At 40.8% G+C, this 18,750-nt stretch overlaps 1 protein-coding gene across 14 annotated transcripts in view; it reads left to right on the top strand.

Annotated features, from left to right (window-relative positions):
• Window positions 1–18,750, top strand: part of RNF38 (ring finger protein 38) — a 147,158-nt gene that overhangs the window by 38,099 nt on the left and 90,309 nt on the right. The window contains exon 1 of one of the 14 annotated variants that reach the window (XM_078372234.1): window positions 16,504–16,776. The exons of the other annotated variants lie outside the window; for them this stretch is intronic. The gene's annotated coding sequence lies outside the window, so the exon portion shown is untranslated. Of the gene's footprint in view, window positions 1–16,503; window positions 16,777–18,750 lie in introns of those variants that run through there. 14 annotated transcript variants of the gene reach the window in all.

The raw sequence follows: 18,750 nt of genomic DNA, 5'->3' as shown, positions 1-18,750 counted from the left end.
ACCATACCCGACCTTATTTTATTTTCGAAATGGAACTCTGTCACCTAGGCTGGAGTGCAGTGGCATGATCTTGGCTCACTGCAACCTCTGCCTCCTGGTTCAAGCAATTCTCCTGCCTCAGCCTCCCATGTAGCTGGCATTACAGGCACATGCCACCATGCCTGGCTAACTTTCTGTATTTTTAGTAGAGATGGAGTTTCATTATGTTGCCCAGGCGGATCTCGAGCTCCTGACCTCGTGATTTGTCTGTCTCAGCCTCCCAAAGTACCTAGCCTGATGTGTATTTAGACTTAATATACAGTTTTTAGATTTAATTTGTATTTTAATACAAAGAAATAAACAGTTGTTTCCAAACCATTCCCTTGTCCCAAATTTTCTTGTGCAAGAAGCACAAGGGGGAGAGAGATCCAAGATAGCCAATCACTAGCAGCTCAGGATTGTAGCTCCCAGTGAAAGCGCAGAGAACGATGCCACACTTTCAGACGAATTTTTGTTGCTCATGGACCAGGAGATTCCCATCAGAGGAGCCCCACAGCTGGCGACTCTTCCACGGCGGTTCTCAGTGCAGAGTAAACGGGACTGGGTCTCCTTTTGGTTGACGTTTGGAGCTCTGGGAAGGCAGAGTTGCCCATTCAGCTGATTGAAGAAGGGATTCAGGAGGGAAGCCAGACCAGAGATTCCCGGGCAGAAAAGCACCAAGAATCTTGACGCCGCTGTTTTAGCCAGCACAGTGGGTTGCTCAGATTATGGCGCTGGGAATCAACAAGTTGGACATCCACTCAGAGACCTAATTTGAAAGTTGGTAATTACAAAGACGACAAGTGGATAAATCTACAATGACGGGAAGAAACCAGCGTAAAAAGGCTGAGAATACTCAAAATCAGAATGCCTCTCCCTCTACAGGGGATCACAGTTCCTCATCAACCAGGGAACAAGGCCTGATGGGAATGAGTGCGTTCCAATAACAGAATTAGGCTTCAGAAGGTGGATAATAAGAAACTTCTGTGAGTTAAAAGAACATGTTCTAGCCCAATGTAAAGAAACTAAGAACCTTGAAAAAAGGTTTGACAAAATTCTAACGAGAATAGACAATTTAGAGAGGAATATAAATGAATTAATGGAACTGAAGAATACGAGAACTCTGCGAAGTATGCACAGGTTTTAACAGTCGAATTGATCAAGCAGAAGAAAGGATATCAGGTTGAAGACCAACTTAATGAAATGAAATGAAAAGACAAGATTAGAGAAGAAAAAGTAAAAAGGAATGAGCAAAGTCTCCAAGAAATATGGGACCATGTGAAATAGAGCTAATTTATGTTTGATAGGTGTACCTGAATGTCAGAAGAGAATGAACCCAAGCTGGAAAATATTCTTCAGGATATTATTCAGGAAAACTTTGCTAACCTAGTAAGGCAGGACAATACTCAACTCCAAGTAATACAGAGAACACCACAAAGATATTCCTCAACTAGAGCAACCCCAAGACACATAATCGTTAGATTCACCAGGGTTGAAATAAAGGAGAAATTTCTAAGGGCAGCTAGAGAGAAAGGTCAGGTTACCCGTAAAGGGAAGCCTATCAGACTCACAGCAGATCTCTCAGCAGAAACCCTACAAACTAGAAGAGAGTGGGGGTCAGTATTCAGTATCCTCAAAGAAAAGAATTTTCAACCCAGAATCTCACATCCAGCCAAACTAAGCTTCATAAATGAAGGAAAAATAATTTTTTTTGAGAACAAGCAAGCACTCAGAGATTTCATCACCACCATGCCTGCTTTACAAGAGCTTCTGAAAGAAGCACTACACACAGAAAGGAACAACCAGTATCAGTCATCCCAAAAACTTACCAAAAGGTAAAGAATATCTTCATAACGAAGAATCTATATCAACTAATGGGCAAAATAGCCAGCTAGCATTAAATGACAATATTAAATTCACAAATATCAATATTAATCCTACATTTAAATGGATTAAACGCCCCAATCAAAGACACAGACACACAAACTGAATAAAAAGTCAAAACACATCGGCAGGCTGTATCCAGATCCATCTCATAAGCAAGGACACACAAAGACTCAAAACAAAAGGTTGGAGGAAGATTCACCAATCAAATGGAGAGGAAAAAAAACAACAACAGGAGTTGTAACTTTCCTCTCTGACAAAATAGACTTTAATAGTAACAAAGACTAAAAGAAACAAAGACAGACATTACATAATGGTAAAAGGATAAATGCAATAGGAGTCAATGATCATAAATATATATGCACCCAATATAGGAGCACCCAGATACATAAGACAGGTTTTCAATTACTTATAAAGAGACTTGGACTCCCTCAGAATAATAACAGGAGACTTTGACACTACATTGTTAATATTCGACAGATCAACGAGACAGAAAATTAACAGGGACATTTATGATTTGAACTCAGACCTGGAACAAGTAAACTCAGTGAATATTTATAGAATTCTTCACCCCAGGTCCACAGAACATACATTTTTTTCAGTATCGCATTACACCTATTTTGAAAGTGACCACATAAATGGAAGCAAATCACTCTTCAGCATTTGCATAACATTTCACAGATTTAAATGAAATATTGGTTGGCTGTTTGTTATTTTCTTTCCTTATTCCTTCCTGCCTCCACTGTTAAGCACAATTATCGGCATAAAAGAGGTTTTTAGGCCAGGCGTGATGGCTCACGCCTATAATCCCAGCACTTTGGGAGGCTGAGGCTGGTGGATGACGAGGTCAAGAGATCGAGACGATTCTGGTCAACAAGGTGAAACCCCGTCTCTGCTAAATATACAAAAATTAGCTGGGCATGGTAGTGCGCGCCTGTAGTCCCAGCTACTCGGGAGGCTGAGGCAGGAGAATTGCTTGAACCCAGGAGGCGGAGGTTGCGGTGAGCCGAGATCGTGCCATTGCACTCCAGTCTGGGTAAAAAGAGTGAAACTCCGTCTCAAAAAAAAAAAAAAAAAGGTGTTTAATACCTATAGTTAGATTGCATTCCAGCCTGGGCAATAGAGGAAGACTCCTGTTCTCTCTCCCCCTTTCTCCTTCCTCCCTCCCTCCCTCCCTCCCTCCCTCCCTCCCTCCCTTCCTTCCTTCCTCCCTTCCTTCCTTCCTTCCTTCCAAAAAAAAAAGTAACATAAGGTTCCATATGAGGAGAAAAGTCAGAAATTCAGAAGGTGTGACTGAAAACTTTTTCTGTTGACACCCCTTATTCCATATGATCATCTTCCTAAGGGCTACTTTATTTTGTGGTTGAATTTAGTCAGTGAATATGTTTGGAATATAATGTAATCAGGTGGCAACTTCTTTATATTTTCACATTATTGCAAATTCGTTCATTGTTCTCTACTTCCATTAGAACTGAGGAATAAAGGAGAGAGGATTAACACAATGTTCATTCTCTTTCTCTCCCCCCCCCAGCATGCACGCGCGCGCACACACACACACACACACACACAGCACAAGGGAGAAAAAAGCATCTCATGTAAACTATTGTGCTGAATTTCTGTTGTCCTCAATTCTTAGAAATTGTTGGGAGAATCCTTGCTGTTTATATGAGTGCTTCATATTAACTACTTCCCCTCAAACTCCAGGAACAGAAACTAACCCTCCATGTAATGCAAATCAGGGTAACATTGCCAGAGTTTGTACTTGGGGGGGTAGAATTCTTAGCAGAGGCTGCTGGCATAGTTAGCACTTGGACAGGGCTAACTCACTGGGAAACTGCCTGACATGATCAGAGGCTCCGTTGTGCTCGTGGACCTGAGAGTTTGTAGCACATCACAAAGTTTGGCGGACTTTCCTGTGTAAGAGCCAAAATCTTGTTTAAGAAGAGAGAAAGATGGAAGACAAGGACTAGATTCAAGCAGAATGCATGTGGGAGAACAACTCAGGGACTAAGTGCTGCACTATGTGGGTACAGCTCTGAAGTTCCATATCAGGGTGAATCATCTGAGCCTGATAGTTGAAAGAAGAATCTGAATACATTTTTCTCTAGGCCTGTCATTCCAGGTGACATGTTAAAAGTTGTGGGTTGATTTGTAAAGAAAAGTGTTAACTGATAGCGTTATGGTGTTTTGTGACACTTGAGATCAGCTGGCAATCTGAAGCAGTAGATTGAAAAACTGGATTAAGGAGTTGTAGGCTGACTTTCAGAGAGCCACATGCCTCCTTTAGGAGAGTCTTTTACCAGCTAGTTCTCTCTCACCTTCACCATCCTCAGGTGTTTCTGGCTTGTGATTTGACTTTCCTGTCATAGCATGGACTATTTGCTTGTACTCCCTCTGATTGCACCTCCAATTAATTCATAAGCATCTCTATACCAGTGTGGGTTCCATTGCTTTCATACACATGGTGACCAGTTATCCAAACTCAAATTATGTAGGAGGTCTGATGAAGGAATTTATTTGTAAAATTATTAATATGAAAAAGAATGCAACAATTATATAATAACCATTATTGAAAACAATTACATAAAAAATCAGATTGTCTCAAAATTGGGGGCACATGGCCACAAAATCTACTTTGTGTGTCTCTTGTCTTTTTCCATACCATGTTCAGCTTCTCTGCTATGTTTCAATTTTCCCAGAAAGCATTTCATGATCAACTTCATTCTACCTGGGTTTTTTTTCTGTTTTTGGTTCCAGGACTTGCTATTTATTGCTGATAGGTTGTAAGTCTGTGCCCTGTCTGTCATTCTAGGGTGGAATCATCATGTCACAACAGGCTGTCCCATCACAAGACAGGGTAAAGTGGTTCACCCTTGTGGATGCTGAACCCTAGTAGGGCACCAGGTGTTCTGGGTCCCCTAGGATAGTCCAGGAAATTTGAGCCTTTGAAGTCTATGCAGGATTTGCTTGGGTCTGAGGGATAATGGATTAACCAGAATCTCTGGTGATCACTAATGGCTGTCAGAAAAAGGAGAATGGCTATTAAAGCTACAGCATATAACTATTTAAAATTTTCAGGTTACTAAAGAGCATGAATGGCATTTTATTTGGGGGTTGTGGTATTCCCTTATTCAGATTTTATCCTTTAGCTTTTAAACTTTTTTTCTCTCCTGAAAATCTTTTTTTTTTTTTGGAGACAGGGTTTTCATTCCCATCAACCAGGTTGGAGTGCAGTGGTGCGATACCAGCTCACTGCATCCTCTGCCTCCCGGATTCAAGCGATTCTTCCGCCTCAGCCTCCCAGGTAGCTGGGACTGTAGGTGTGCACCACCACACCTGGCTAATTTTTGTACTTTTATTAGAAACAGCGTTTTAGTATGTTTGTCAGGCTGGTCTCAAACTCCTGACCTCAAATGATCTGTCCACTTTGACTTACCAAAGTGCTGGGATTACAGGCATGAGCCACCACACCTGGACTATGCCTTGATTTTTAATTGAACTTCCTATTTATCACTTCTTTTTTCTTCAGTATTTAAGTTCCAGGGTACATTTGCAGGATATGCAGGTTTGTTACATAGATAAACGTGTGACATGGTGGTTTCCTGCACAGATGAACTCATCACCTTGGTATTAAGCCCAGCATCCATTAGCTATTCTTCCTGATGCCCTCCCTTCCCCCCCCCAACCTCCAACCCCCATCTTTTTTCTTGAAACCTTTTGCGTTTGGTTTCAGTGAAGTCTTCTATCCTGGTCATTCACTATCTTTTTTTCGTTTTTTTTTTTTTTTTTTTTTTTTTTTTTTTTTTTTCTTTAGTGTTTTTGTGATTTTTCCTTTGTCTGTTCGTGCCCTAAATCAAGAATGGCTAGCTGACTGTCAATCTTATTTGCAGATGTTTTATTTGGCTATCAGAGTGTTTTGAAAACATTATTTTAGTTGTTAACAATAAAAATATTTAGAATCTGAATGTATGGCTTTTTTGGGGGAAAAACAAAGCAGCCTGGCTGCACTTGAGTGGCCATTTTCTTATGACAGTGATTAATAGAGCCACTCTTCTGGGAGAGGAACGTGCTTGCTCCAGCCTGCTTGGTTCTATCTAGTGAGTTCGCTCATTCATTAGCCAAAAGTTAACTGTAGTTAATTTTGTCTCTGAACATTTCAGTTTGCAACACCTGTCTTCTATGTATATTCACCAGGTTCTTATCCGTAACCTCCTGTTTTCTCTCCATTTGCTCTCCCCGAGCACCTCTGTTACCATCAGTCATGGAAACTAGATGGATGAGCCTGTTTACTATTTTTTTCAGTTCAGTGGTTATATGGTTATACGCACTTTTCAGTGTTTAAGGTCATTTCTTTTTTGCATTTCAATTACATGCTTTTTGTTGATTTCTGGTCTCTATAGTTTGATGGCTTGAAATAATTTTCCAGTATTGTTTGTTAGTTAAGGATTTATCTGCTTGTAGTGATTCCTAATTGTCATTTTGTCTTTTGAGTCTTCTGTGTCCCAACAACTGAGCGGTTGTTGTATTGTACATATAAATAATATAAAGATAGAATTGCTTTTTTTTTTTAAATGTAAATATATAGCATTGACATTTTTCTCACTCTTGGAACTTTTATACCATTGCTTTAATAACCTTGTGTGAAAATCGGTCTTTTGAGGTTTATGCTATTTTTCCCTGTAACCCCTTTTTGCTGTCATCTAAAGCTGTAGGCACAGACATTTTTCTCATCCGGCACCCCTCAATTCATCAGAGATTTTATTGTCTGGCTCACAGTGTTGTTTTCCCCACTCTAAGTCTTGCCATCACTATGCCTGCAGACAATCTATTTGATATTTCACTCTCTAGGAGATTAAAATCTATGTGGAGATAACAAACATAATAAAAATAGTATGATACTTAAAAATAATGTTTTAAGGCATCCATACAAGTGGCATAAGCCTGTGTTTGAAACAAAGCTGTAATTGGGGGATGGACACCTTTTTTCTCTTAGGTTCGTGTTTCAATGTCGAAGGACATCACTGTGTAATTCACTGTGTAATTCCCTTGGCCTCTTTGCCCAAGGGAGGACTGACTAATCTCATTGAAGAATTTGGGTGAGGAACTGGGCAGGGCTTAACCCAGTACCTTTCCTGAGGAGCCAGCCACTTGTAGCCTATTCTTGGAAGCTGCAAGTATTTTGGAAACAGATCTCCATGTGGGTAAGCCTATGGTTTTCCAATTGCTACAGTTATTGGGTTAGCAAATTGGCTTAATTCCAGAATGCAATTTTAAGAAACCCATTGTGTCTATGTCTTTAAATTTTTTTTTTTTTGAGACGGAGTTTTGTTCTTGTTACCCAGGCTGGAGTGCAATGGCGCGATCTCGGCTCACCGCAACCTCCGCCTCCTGGGTTCAGGCAATTCTCCTGCCTCAGCCTCCCGAGTAGCTGGGATTACAGGCACGCGCCACAATGCCCAGCTAATTTTTTTGTATCTTTAGTAGAGACGGGGTTTCACCATGTTGACCTGGATGGTCTCGATCTCTTAACCTCGTGATCCACCCGCCTCGCCTCGGCCTCCCAAAGTGCTAGGATTACAGGCTTGAGCCACTGCGCCCAGCCATGTCTTTAATTTTTAATGTATTTTTAAAATATGAGCTTTATAATAAAGCTGAGAGTTTGGTCACCATCTATTTGCTTTTTTTGGTCATATTTCTCACTTATTCCAGAAATGAGTGGGTAGGTGGATGGAGGGAAGGAATTTTATTTAGTGAACTCCCAAACCCCAATAGTAGTCATCAGTAAAAGTTTATAGGAGAGATGATACCTACTTTCAAAAAAACTAGATGCTTTTTTGAAGTTTGAGCTGGATATTGAGAGATGGCAGAATTGAGGTGGAGTTTTAAAGATGGGTTGAATGGTATGAAAGCTACGCTGAGTTCAAAGAACAGGAAAATGATAGCCAATTTGAGCTAAGGCTTTGGCAAGAGTTGGTATTGATGAGATGAGGAAGGTTGGAATGCCTGATGGACAAATTTGACTTTTTTACCCCTGATAAGTAGGAGAAAGCTACTGATGGTTCCTGTGTATGAGAATGACAAGGTTAAAGTGATGTATTTGGAAAGAGTTATTAGTGTCTAAGAATAGGCTAATATTCGGTGATAATAGGTTTATAATCTTAGGTTGACTGTAAATCAGTTTGGAAGTACAAAATGGCTTAATGTACTAGAAAATAACTTTTCTTAGAAGTTGTCATTCCTTAAATAGCTGTGATTTCTTTGAACAGAAGGTCACTCACTTCCCAGGTTAATTTAGATGGACTTGAAGTTATCATTGAGCATTACGGTTAACTTTCCAAAGCGAACCTTTTTGAAAGAGGTGTACAAGTTGTTGCTGTTTTGGCTCTTAATTGAGGAGTATATATAAGAATGCATCTTAGGCCGGGTGTGGTGGCTCACGCCTGTAATCCAAGCACGTTGGAGGCCAAGGCGGGAGGATCACCTGAGGTTGGGAGTTCAAGACCAGCCTGACCAACATGGTGAAACCCTCTCTTCAAAAAAAAAAAAAAAAAAAGGAATGTATCTTAGACCTTTTGTAGTGTTTGGTGAAATAAAATGAGAGAAAAAAGTTTTGGAATCTATCATAGGTGATATAATCAGTATTTTAAAAGATTTGGTAATTTAGTAACCCTAAAAGGGTAAAAAGCCTGCAAAATGAAATTATGTAAACTTTATCTTTCACTTCCCAGGCTAATTTAGATGGACTTGAATTTATCATAGAGTATTAGGATTAACTTCCTAAAGCAAGCCTTTTTGAAAGAGGTATACAAGTTGTTGTTGTCGTTGTTTTTGAGATGGAGGTTCGCTCTTGTTGCCCAGGCTGGAGTGCAATGGCTCGATCTCAGCTCACTCCAACCTCCACCTCCTGAATTCAAGCAATTCTCTTACCTCAGCCTCCCGAGTAGCTGGGATTACAGGCATCTGCCACCATGCCAGGCTAATTTTTTGTATTTTTAGTAGAGACGGGGTTTCTCCATGTTGATCAGGCTGGCTTGAACTCCTGACTTCAGGTAATCCTCCCACCTTGGCCTCCCAAAGTGCTGGGATTACAGGCTTGAGCCACCAAACCTGGCCTGTTATTTTTAATTGAGGAGTATGTATGTGAATGCATCTTAGACCTTTTGTAGTGTTTGGTGAAATAAAATGAGAGGACAAAAACAGTTTTGGAAACCATCTTAGGTGATATAATCAGTATTTTAAAAGATTTGGGCTGGGTGCAGTGGCTCATGCCTTTAATCCCAGCACTTTGGGAGACTGAGGCAGGTGCATCAAGAGGTCAGGAGTTCAAGACCAGCCTGGCTAAGATGGTGAAACCCCATCTCTACTAAAAATACAAAACTTAGCTGGGCATGGTGGCAGGAGCCTGTAATCCCAGCTACTTGGAAGGCTGAGGCAGGAGAATCGCTTAGACCAGGGTGGCAGAGGTTACAGTGAGCCTGAGATCAAGCCACTGCACCTCAGCCTGGGTGACGGAGTGAGACTCCATCTCAAAGAAAAAATAAATTGGTAATTTAGTAACCTGGAGCAGGTAAAAAGCCTGTGAAATGAAATTATGTAAATGTAATCTTTCACTTAGCTGACATTCATAGAGCATTTGTGTTGCATATAAATAGTTGAGGTCTACTCCAGCTCTGTCCTGATACCAAAAAAAAGGAAAAAATAAAAAAAATAGATAGTTGAGGTCACAATAGGTATCTGCCAGGATGGACAAAGGCCTTTTTGGAAACTTAGCAGTACATTACAAAATAGAAAAGGGTGTCCTCTTTTTCCATTGAGCTTTTCTTTCTCTTCTTTTCTTCTATCACACCCTTTTCCCTACCGGCACCCTACTTTCCCACTCCATAGTCACTATTGGGGTTTTAAAGAAGACATGCTCAACGTAGCCTTGGCTGTATTAGATTGGCTTGCAGGTGGAGTAAAAAATGTGTCCGCCCATGGAGTTTTCAAGACTGTCAGACCATGAGACACTTGGTGGAGGGAAAAAAGTGTTGCATGGAAGGTTAAAAATTTATCTGAGGCTGGGCACAGTGGCTTACACCTGTAATCCCAGTACTCTGGGAGGCCAAGGCAGGCAGATCATCTGAGATCAGGAGTTTGAGACCAGCCTGACCAACATGGAGAAGCCCCCATCTCTACTAAAAATACAAAATTAGTCAGCCATGGTAGTGCTTGCCTGTAGTCCCAGCTACTCGGGAGGCTGAGGCAGGAGAATCTCTTGGACCCGGGAGGTGGAGGTTGCAGTGAGCTGAGATTGTATTATCGCACTCCAGCCTGGGCAACAAAATTGAAACTCCATCTAAAAACATATCTGAGATTATGTAAGTGCCTTGTATGAATAATTTTCATTTTAATTATACAACCAATGCTTTTTTCCTTTTTTTAAACTTAATTTAATTTTTGTTTTAAGATGGAGTTTCGCTGTTGTTACCCAGATTGGAGTGCAATGACACGATCTCAGTCACCACAACCTCTGCCTTCTGGGTTCAAGCAATTCTCCTGCCTCAGCCTCCCGAGTAGCTGGGAGTACAGGCATGCGCCATCATGCCCAGCTAATTTTTGTATTTTTAGTAGAGACGGGGTTTCACCTTGTTGACCACGATGGTCTTGATCTCTTGACCTCGTGATCCATCCGCCTCGGCCTCCCAAAGAGCTGGGATTATAGCTGTGAGCCACTGCACCCGGCCTAAAATTATTATTATTATTATTTTTTCCTTTTTTTTTGAGAGACAGGGTTTCATCCTGTTGGTCAGGCTGGTCTTGAACTCCTGACTGCAGCTGATCCGCCCACCTTGGCCTCCCAAAGTGCTGGGATTACAGGCGTGAGCCACCACGTCCAGCTGTTATTAATTTTTAATTATGCAAATAGTGCTTAATATTGTAGAAGATAAAAACAATACAAAATAGATCAGTGTGTCCCCAGTTTTATTGCCTCTCCCTCCCTTTCTCCCTCCCTTTGTTCCTTTCTTCCTTTCTTCCTTCTTTATTTTTTTGGGGCAGAGTCTCGCTCTGTCACCCAGGCTGGAGTGCAATGGTGCGATCTCGGCTCACGGCAACTTCTGCCTCTCGCTTTCAAGCAGTTCTTCTGCCTCAGCCTCCTGAGTAGCTTAGACTACAGCTAACTACACACCTGGCTAATTTTTTTTTTTTTTTTTAATTTTTAGTAGAAATGGAGTTTCACCATGTTGGTCAGGCTGGTCTTGAACTCCTGACTTCGTGTTCCGCCTGCCTGGGCCTCCCCCAAAGTACTGGGATTACTGGCATGAGCCATCGCGCCTGGCCTATTGTCCTTTTCAAGGATAATTACTGTGAGCCGTTTGCATATGTTTCTAGTCTCTATATGTTTAGATAAACAGGGCCTCAGTATATTTATTATTCTGCAACTTGCATTTTTTTCACTTAATATATTTTGGTAGCTTTTCCATGTCAGTAACTGTTTTTTTTTTTGGAGACAGAGTTTTGCCTTGTTGCCCAGACTGGAGTGCAGTGGCACAATCTCTGCTCACCGCAACCTCCACCTCCCAGGTTCAAGCAATTCTCCGCCTCAGCCTCTCAAGTAACTGGGAATACAGGCACCCACCACCATGCCCAGCTAATTTTTTATTTTTAGTAGAGATGGGGTTTCACCGTGTTGGTCAGGCTGGTCTCGAACTGACCTCAGGTGATCTGCCCATCTCAACCTCCCAGCATGCTGGGATTATAGGCATTAGCCACCGTGCTCGGCCAACTTTTTCTTTTTTAGAGATGGAGTCTCACTCTATTGCCCAGGCTGTAATGTAGTGGTGTGATCTCAGTTCATTGCAACCTCTGCCTCCTGGGTTCAAGTGATTCTCCTGCTTCAGCCTCCCAAGTGCCTGGGAATACAGGCACTTGCCACCACCCCTGGCTAATTTTTGTATTTTTAGTAGAGACAGGATTTCACCATGTTGACCAGGCTGGTCTCAAACTCCTGACCTTAAGTGATGTGTCCACCTTGGCTTCCCAAAGTGCTGGGATTACAGGCATGAGCCACCATGCCCCACCTCTGTCAGTAACTTTAAGGCAGGCTGTGTAATAAGTAGTATATAGATATCAGTGGATACCAATAAAATTTTCTCAGTTACAAATTATACCAGACAATTTGTGGTGATTTAGAGAAAGGAGATTGGATGGTACTGTTAGCATTTTCTATTGATAAGCTCTTTTTTTTTTTTTTTTTTTTTTGATCGAGTCTCTCACTCTGCCACTTAGGCTGGAGTGCAGTGATATGGTCTCAGCTCACTACAGCCTCCGCCTCCCAGGTTCAAGCAATTTTCTGGTAGCTGGGACTACAGGTGTGTGCCACCATGCCTGGCTAATTTTTGTATTTTTAGTAGAGATGGGGTTTTGCCATGTTGTTCAGGCTAGTCTTGCACTCTTGACCTCTAGGGATCCTCCCACCTCAGCCTCCCAAAGTGCTGGGATTACAAACCTGAGCCACCGAACCTGGCTATTTTCCTTTGATAAAAGAATAATCACTTATTAACCCCTTTTTTGTGTCACAGTGCTGTGTTCTTTATATCTTACACGGTTTGCAACAACCTTGTGTCATTGGTGTCACACCTCTTTGCAGATAAGGAAAAAAAAATGAGGGTCACTTGTTCAAGATCTAAGGTCTCACAGCTCATGAATGGAAGGATAAGGATTAAGACTCCAGCCTGTCTTATTGCAAAATCCTTTTCTTCACATCTCACATCTAGGTCTAAATATACTATTAGGAAGTAAAATGTTTTTTCTTGCTAGTGATGTTAGAATTGGCTTGAATATAATTTTCGTATTCTGTCTTAAAAATCACTTCTTGTGATGTTAGAATTAGCTGGAATATAATTTTTGTGTTCTATTTCAAAAAATCACTTCTTGTTTGCTTGAATTCTATAGACACCTCCCATCCCACCTGCATTGCTTTTCATGCATAGCTCTGTTCTACATAGATTTGAAGTAAGATAATATGAGAAGGCCCTTGAGGCTTATTTTAACCTCTTCTAGTTTGTGAGAGTAGAGAGTACTTAATATAAATGTGTGTGTAGCAGTACTCAAGGCTGAGAGAAATCTCGGATAATAGTTCTTAAGCTCTAATGTCCATGTTGTAAAATTTTTTGTACCATGTATTGTTTGCCCTTCCTTAGGCCTCTGGCTCTTTAAGGCAGTGAGAGGAGGAGAGAGGACATCTTTTCCCAAGTAGGGAAAGATGTCAAGTCTCTTACCTCTTAAGCTAGGTGAGAGGGAGATTATTTCTTCCGGTTAGAAATAGCATTGTCATCCCACTCCCTCTTTAGCTTTGTATAAATAAGTGCCTGAGAGTGCTAACCTACCTAGGTCTTTCATTCAGCACTGTGAGAGCTTTTTGCTGTTACAGACAAAAACACTGAATGTACCGAAACTCTTGCTGCTTTTAAGTGCATATTGGGATGAGGTATGGAGGGAGGAATCTTGAATATTTTAGAGCAGGATTGTCCAATCTTTTGGCTTCCCTGGGCCACATTGGAGGAAGAATTGTCTTGGGGCACACATAAAATATGCTAACACTAATGATAGCTGATAAGTTAAAAAAAAATAGCAAAAAAAGTCTCTTAATGTTTTAAGAAAGTTTATGAATTTGTGTTGGGCCGCATTCAAAGCCTTCCTGGGCCTAATGCGGCCCATGGCCGTAGGTTGGACAAGCTTGTTTTAGAGTACTGGATCTACAGTTTGAGAATCCTGAATTAATTTGAAGGTCTGATAAAAAGCAACACCTTTGGCTGGACATGGGGCTCACGCCTGTAATCTCAGCACTTTTGGAAACAGACGGGAGGATCTCTTGAGCCCAGGAGTTGGAGACCAGCCTGGGCAACATAGGGAGAACCCATCTCTGCAAAAAATAAAAAATTAGCTGAGCCTGGTAGCACACACTTGTAGTCCCAGCTACTCGAGAGGCTGAGGCTGGAAGGTCGATTGAGCCCAGGAGGTTGAGGCTGCAGTCAGCTGTGATTACGCCACTGCAGCCTGGGCTACCGAGTGAGACTCAGCGTCAGACAGACAAAAATCCCAAAGCAACCAACATCCTCTACAGAAAAATGGTACATTTATGCCTACAAACCTTTTTGTAAGGTTTCTTAGGCTTCACAGACTCTACCTAAGAATTAGCATTAACTGCTATGATTCTTATTCCCTCTCTTTAAAGACCTACTTGGTAAGACTTTTCCTCTGTCCTTAATAGACTCACTGAATTGCCTTTGCACTTACAGTCTGAAGTAAACCATTTTGACAAGTTACTTTAGGATTATTAGCTGACATTTAGGTTTTGTTTCCTTTCCTAAGTTGAAAGCTACTTAAAGATAAGGACCATGTTTTGCTGATTTTTGTCCACGTTGCTAGCACCTAGCTCAGTCTGTCAGCTAGTAGTGTTGATTTGTCTGATCTTTTTGTAAATTTCAACCCTGCTCCTTCTGTAAATTTGTCTAATCTGACTTTCCTTCTTTGTGGGTTTTTTTTATTTTTTATTTTTTTGAGACAGAGTCTTGCTCTGTTGCACAGGCTAGAGTACAGTGGCGTGATCTCAGCTCACTGCAACCTCTGCCTCCCAGGTTCAAGTGATTCTTCTGCCTCAGCCTCCTGAGTAGCTGGGACTGCAGTCACTCATGACCATGCCCGGCTAATTTTTTTGTATTTTAAGTAGAGACAGGGTTTCACCATGTTAGCCAGGATGGTCTCCATCTCCGGACCTCATGATCCACTCACCTCAGCCTCCCAAAGTGCTGGGATTACAGACGTGAGCCACCATGTGGGGCCGGGCCGTTCTTTGTTTTTTAGAATGTTGCCATTAGAAAGCTTTGAGCTTAGGTGAAAATGATTTGTTTCCCAGATGGAAGATAACATTTTACAACCAAGGATGTGGGACTAATTTTATGTGAGATACCCAGTAACTGTAATTGACCAAGCTAGGTAGATTTTTACTCTTGAGTTGCTTTATTTTACTTGAGTTGCTTTATTTGTATTTACTTGTATTTATATTTATAATAATACAAAGCTCACTTGCATTATTTTCATAAAGAACCAAGAGTTGATGAGAAGATATTTTAATTGTAAGATATGTTGAGACAAAAACAAATATAGTATATGACTGGTCTGTTGCTGGGGAGTGACATCTCTGGTAGTAAGATATGTTGAGACAAAACCAAATACAATGTATGACTGGTCTGATGCTGGGGAGTGGCATCTCTGATAGTAAGATTGACACATGAATTCTCTGCCCTGTTCCTGCCCTGCTCAGCTGCAATGCCCAGAGCAAGAGTGAAGGAAAGGGCTTGCCATTTGCCACTGCAGACTGAGTGGCCTTGTTAAGCAGCCACTCCTATCCTATTTGCCTCCTCAAATGTTTATCTGCATAGGAATAGCTAAGAGGGAAAGAGGAAGCGGGGTCTGACCTTTGACTTCTCTAATGATAGAAGACTGCCTTCTCTGTTTTAATATAAATAGCAAGTCAGAAAACAGCTTTCAAAGATTACTGTCCCTGGTTGTGATGGCAAAACTAAAGAATTGATGATTTATCCATTTTATATTACCTATACTTATGTTCCCATTCTTCAGTGCTAATCTGATTGTGTTTCTTACTATTAAATATACTTACAAATTAGCTATTTTTCACAAATAATAGAAGGAAAATATGTATAAATAAATCTAAAATGATAACTTAGAATATGCTATATGAGTTGTTCATTACTATTTTAATAATTAATGGACAGTTATCTTTCAGAAAAGGAGCTGAATGGCTAAGCTCTTTCTAAACTGAATTGAGGTCTCTTGTTTGGATTGTCACTGTTTAATGTCAGCATTCCCATTGAGATCATTTGACTTCCCTAGATATTTTTGCAATGCACTTTCTCAGTATTTTACTTTTCTGCACACTCTTTTACATTTTTGGCATCTCCCTCACCAAAACATCCTGCTACAACTTAATTTTGATAAAGGCCTAATTTGAATAAAAGATTTATCTATAAAACTTCATCACACAACTATGAATATATACACAAGAGTCTATCCTTCATATTAGGTGCCTACAGCATCATATAGGAAGCTTAACATTTAAATGAATTGTTTTGCCATTTTGAAACAAGTGCTTTTATAAGAAATAAAAATGTATAGGTTTTATGGATACAAAAAGGGTTCCAAAGAATTGGATTACATTTATGGTGTATAAAAACTCCATTCAGTAAGGCCAAGGCATGTTCAGTATCTTTGAACATTTAAGAATCAGTACCAATCACTAATTATTGTTTTTTCAAGTTCAGTTTTTCCCTCTAAATGATGCCCTTTAGTCAGACAACAACTATATTGACTTCGTAGAATAATATAAATTATTAGAGTAAATTTCTACCTAAGTTTTACATTTTGTTTTGGAATATACATAATTTTTAGATATGGGTCACATCTCATTTAAAAATTACTACTCATATTTGCCTTGCATTTCAATTTGCTCACCTCAAGTATGTTTAAAAATCTGCTTCATATTATAACCACTGTAATTTAGAGTAGGACCAATCTCTTTTCTAAAATTTATTTTTTAAATAGGTAATACATTGGGAGGCCAAGACGGGTGGATCACAAGGTCGAGAGATCGAGACCATCCTGGTCAACATGGTGAAACCCCGTCTCTACTAAAAATACAAAAAATTAGCTGGGCATGGTGGCACATGCCTGTAATCCCAGCTACTCAGGAGGCTGAGGCAGAAGAATTGCCTGAACTCAGGAGGCGGAGTTGCGGTGAGCCGAGATCGCGCCATTGTACTCCAGCCTGGGTAACAAGAGCGAAACTCCGTCTCAAAAAAAAAGACTGATAAATAGGTAATACATTCATGTGGTTCAAAATTTTAAAAACAGGAAAAAGCATACAGTGAAAAGACTTTCTTTGATGCCTGTGCTGCTTCATGGTTCTCCCTAGACTTAGAGACAATGATCAGTTTCTACATGTCTGTACCTCTACCAGCCCCACCTTTTTACACAGTGGTGGCCCACTGTGCTGTTCCAGACATTGCTTTGTTTCTGTAACAGTATATAGTGGAGCTCATTCTTTATCAGTACATAAAGAGTTTCCTCTTCTCACTCACTCCCCTTATAGTTGCAGAGCATTCTCTTACTGGTGGGCGTTTAAACCTTTAAAATAATTGATTTAAAAAATGTTTATTATACTTCAAGTTCTGGGGTACATGTGCAGAACATGCAGGTTTGTTACATAGGTATACATGTGCCATTGTGGTTTGCTGCACCCATCAACCTGTCATTTATATTAGGTATTTCTCCTAATGTTATTCCTCCCCTAGTCCCCCAGCCTCTGACAGGCCCCAGTGTATGATGTTCCCCTCTCTGTGTCCATGTGTTCTCGTTATTCAACTTCTAATTGTGAATGAGAACATGCGGTGTTTGGTTTTCTGTTGTGCTAGTTTGCTGAGAGTGATGGTTTCCAGCTTCATCCATGACCCTGCAAAGGGCATAAAAAACATAATTGATTTTACTCATTCTATTGAGCAAATATTGATTATCTGCTATATGCCAGGCACTGTTCTTTACATTTGGGATATGATGTATATGGCAAGGGAATTTCTTGCCCTCTTGGAGACAGTTTTGATCTTGAGAAACATGTAATCAACCGTGATACCTAACTTGTACACACATCAGTTTGAGTGCCAAGTATATTTGTGAGGTGCACTTTTAGGATTGGAATATCTGGTTTAAAAGTTATATGTAGGCTGGGCGTAGTGGCTCATGACTGTAATCCTAGCATTTTGGGAGGCCAAGGTGGGCAGATCACTTGTGGTTGGGAGTTTGAGACCAGCCTGACCAACATGGAGAAACCCTGTCTTTACTAAAAATACGAAATTAGCCAGGCATGGTTGGCACATGCCTGTAATCTCAGCTACTCGAGAGGCTGAGGCAGTTGAATCACTTGAACCTGGGAGGCAGAGGTTGCCATGAGCCAAGATTACGCCATTGCACTCCAGCCTAGGAAACAAGAGTGAAACTCAGTCTCAGAAAATAAAATAAAAGTTATCTGTGTTTTTCTTTTTTCTTCTTCTTTTTTTAAATGGGGTCTCACTCTGTCTCCAGGCCGAAGTGCAGTGACGTGATGTCGGCTCACTGCAATCTCTACCTACCGGGTTCAAACCATTCTCCTGCCTCAGACTTGCAAGTAGCTGGGATTATAGGTGAGCGCCGCCACATCCAGCGAATTCTTGTATTATTAGTAGAGATGGGGTTTCACCATATTGGTCAGGATGGTCTCTATCTCCTTAGCAGAAGATGTACTGGTTTACATATCTCTACTACTAACAATGTTTGAGAGCGTTTTTTTTCACACCTTCTCTATTATAGTGTGTTGTCAAACTTCTTGCTTTTTATTGACTTGATGGGTAACAAGGCATAGCTCGGTGTTTTTACTTTCATTTTTCTTTTGAGAAAAGCTTAACATTTGTATAAATCGAAAGTCATTTATATTTTCCTTTTCTTTTTTTGGAGATAGAGTCTCACTCTGTCTCCCAGGCTGGAGTGCAGTGGCACAATCTTGGCTCACTGCAACTTCTGCCTTCTGGGTTCAAGCAATTATCCTGCCTCAGCCTCCCGAGTAGCTGGGACTATAGGCATGTGCCACCACCCTTGGCTAATTTTTTGTATTTTTAGTAGAGCAGGGTTTCACTGTGTTAGTCAGGATGATCTCTATCTCCTGTCCTTGTGATCCACCTGCTTCAGTTTCCAAAAGTGCTGGGATTACAGGCATGAGCCGCCACACCTGGCCCACACTCACTGTTTATAAAAACAGTAGTT

This window comes from Callithrix jacchus, chromosome 1 (genome assembly GCF_049354715.1).
Source record: "Callithrix jacchus isolate 240 chromosome 1, calJac240_pri, whole genome shotgun sequence".
Lineage (NCBI taxonomy): Eukaryota > Metazoa > Chordata > Mammalia > Primates > Cebidae > Callithrix > Callithrix jacchus.
The sequence above is the reverse complement of the archived record's forward strand: the minus strand, read 5'-3'. Positions and strand labels throughout refer to the sequence as shown.